Source organism: Limulus polyphemus, unplaced genomic scaffold (genome assembly GCF_000517525.1).
Source record: "Limulus polyphemus unplaced genomic scaffold, Limulus_polyphemus-2.1.2 Scaffold1758, whole genome shotgun sequence".
NCBI lineage: Eukaryota > Metazoa > Arthropoda > Merostomata > Xiphosura > Limulidae > Limulus > Limulus polyphemus.
Window position 1 is genome coordinate 88530 of NW_013667368.1, and position 3273 is coordinate 91802.

Consider the following 3273-nt stretch of genomic DNA (forward strand, 5'->3'; position numbering starts at 1 on the left):
ATATTCGGGAAAATAATAAACCTAGTTTTTACTAAGAAAGAACTTGTGTCGTCTTAAGTTTCGTCGGAACGAAGTTACGGAAAATTATTAACAACCGGAGACGTAACAATATAATAAACTAAACATAGACCGTTCATTTCGCTGCTTTCTTTTGGCACCCTCTCATGTTTAGGAAGAAACAAAGAAATCATTTAAGATTAAGTCCGTAAGATGACGGCCCTTTCGCGCACGTGCAAAATAATAGAAACACAAGCCAATATTCTCAAAGCTGTATGAAAAGATTGTATTTCAAAAATCACAAACTCCTCCCTCAGAACGGGGAAACTTGCGATCAGGTCTTAATAGGTAAAACTCTATTATCATATCCGATTGTACAGTCGTAACACAAACCAAAGCAGTAATTTGTGTAAATTTAGTTCTGTGCACAATTTCTACAGTTCGAACAAACAAGAGGGAATCCTCAATAGCCGCGGCACTTGAAATTCTTTTAGGCAGGATTAGAGTAAATTAACCTGTGAGACCTTGGGCGTGGTCAAATACATCAATCGAAAAGGTTTGACCTCCTGAATCCAAAAACTATAATTATATCTCAAATTGGTCAAGAGATGACGGAGCTATGAACTAAACGTTTGTACTTGAAAAAATGAAAGCGCCGTTCTATGACGCGAATAAAAATAAGCACACCTTTAGTTTAAACATCTACGTGATTGGCAAGTCAACCGTTTACAAGGTATGATAATTTTTTGAAGACTTACTGAAAAAACAACGAATATTTGTTTCTTCAAAAAAAGGCAGAAAACTTTTTCATTGGTAACTTTTACAGTTGAAAATTGGCAGAATATATCTAAATATTTACATAGACAGTCACGGATCATAAAAACTCATCGAGGGGTGCAGACATTTTATGGCGGGGGTCTGGAGCTTGAGCAAGCTTCAGGAGCGAAATCACCCGGAAAGTTTTAAAAATTTAGGAAGACTTAAACGACGAAAGCTGACGAAGCATTAGAAATTAATAGGCCTAATCTATAACATTTAGTATTATAGAGCATTAACGCGTTTCAGTGAATCGTTGTCTCTCGTCGTGTAGCCCAAATCAAGGGTTCTGGTACTGTCGGTTTGTTTGTTTGTAATTAAGCACAAAGCTACACAATGGTCTACCTGTGCTCTGCCCACCACGGGTATCGAAACCCGGATTCTAGTGTTATAAGTCCGCAGACATATCGCTGTGCCACTGGGGGCGGTACTGTTGGAAAAGCCTCTTGGGTAATGACTTGTGTAAGACAGAAGATAGACCTGCAACACTGTTTTCACACGCCTCTGAATTTAAAGTGGTAAAGAACAAATTGAGAGGAGTTTAAAAAAATATCTGCAATTTACATGAATTTTATATTCTGAAACTTAGCATGAAGCGCTTCCCTGCGGATATAATCAACAGTAACAACACTAGAAAATTAGTAACGATGTTTTAAAGAATACTTTTATGTGTACTCCAACCGATATGCCACTTGTTGTTTTTTTCTTTTTCTGCGGTGATTTTCAATATTCGTAGTCATCAGTGATAAACTATTATTCTCCTCTCTAATCACTTTACAGTCTACAATCATCTTACTAAATATTTATCTATTTTCATGCGTTTTCACATTCGTGCTCATGTGTCATCTCCGAGCAAGTCAAGGCGCTAACATGAAATTAAGGATTGCGGGATACGAAAAACTAAATTAAAAGGAGGTTACAATGAAAACATGGATTCCGACATACATATAAACGAAAGGAACCAGAATTACATGAAAAACACCGAAATCGGAAGAATTACACTCGAATTCGAGGTATTAGATGATAGGTCTTATACAATTGCATCTTTTGCATCCCCTTCCCCATACAGGCCCGCCCGTGGTTTAATGTGGTTATATTCACTTTAATCGATAAATGGTTCTCCGAACAAATTTTAAAACTTTAGTGCTTATATGTCACGGAAACACTAAAATACAGCCAATGTTCCTACAATATCCACAAACATCAAATCTTGGTCAACATGTTGAAGCAAAACTTATCTTGGAAGCTGGAAAACTGCACTAGTTTAGGACACTTTCCAAGTGATATTTCAAGTCATTGTTCCAGATACGAGTGTTTTGGGGTACGTTGGTTCTTGAAATGCTGGCTTACTGTTCCCAAAACGTTTATCTTTTTGCCACAAGATTAGATGGTGTAATTATAGCATCCTCATGCGTCTTTTCATTACGAACAAAGAACACGGAGTACAAGTCATCAAGAAACAAAACCTTAAGCCTACTTACGCCGTGAAACAAAACTTTAAACGTGTGTTTTATCTGTAACAACAGTATAATAACTCCTATGGTAATTACTCAAACAACTGCTATGTTATTGCGTGTGGTGTAACACATGTGTGCTCGCCACCTGCATTCCAGTTACAAAGATAAAAGAAAATAATAATAATATGTTAACATTACTCGTTTTTCCCTACTAATCTCCAGTAAAGCCAGTATTGATGTTAAAATACAACTTGACTTGCAATCAGTGATGGAAATGGGGGTACACGGTATGTACCTACTTCTCAATTTCCAATTGATTATGTTCAATTTTTGTCCTAATTGAGTCGTTCATTAGATCTCCTTTATCCAACTGAATGTGGAAGAAGCTTCAGTGGAATGAATTTATGTATGTTGCCACAACGTGCACGACTTCAAATTGATCATCTTCCAAACTCTTCTCTTTATCAAGTTAGTGGGACCTCCTCTGTCAAAATTCAACCCCGAAGAATATGTGAAGACATGGCTACTTAGTGACAGAAGGCGTGCTGAAGAAACGGCGTGCAGAAAAAAGAAGAAAATTCTGATTATAGATGTTTATGGGATATTCTTTAATGTAAACACAAGTCTAATACATATATATATATGTAAAATTGTCAATTATATGTTATTATCATTTTCAATAAATTTGTAAAACATTTACATTTATTAAATGTACTTTTATATCTAATGTATTAGAATGTTTAATTTCATATATATATATATATATATATGCTATGCCTATTCATTTTGAATAGAACAAGTCAAAGATATATAAATAGATGTGTATATGTGTGTGTGCGTGCTCGTTTTTCCCAAGCGTGTACCTTCTTCTTGAAAGCCATTTCCATCACTGCTTGCAATACATCTATTTTTATAATGCAAGGGCCCGGCATGGCCAGGTGGTTAGGGCACTCAACTCGCAATCTGAGGGTCGCGGGTTCGAATCCCTGTCACGCCAAACATG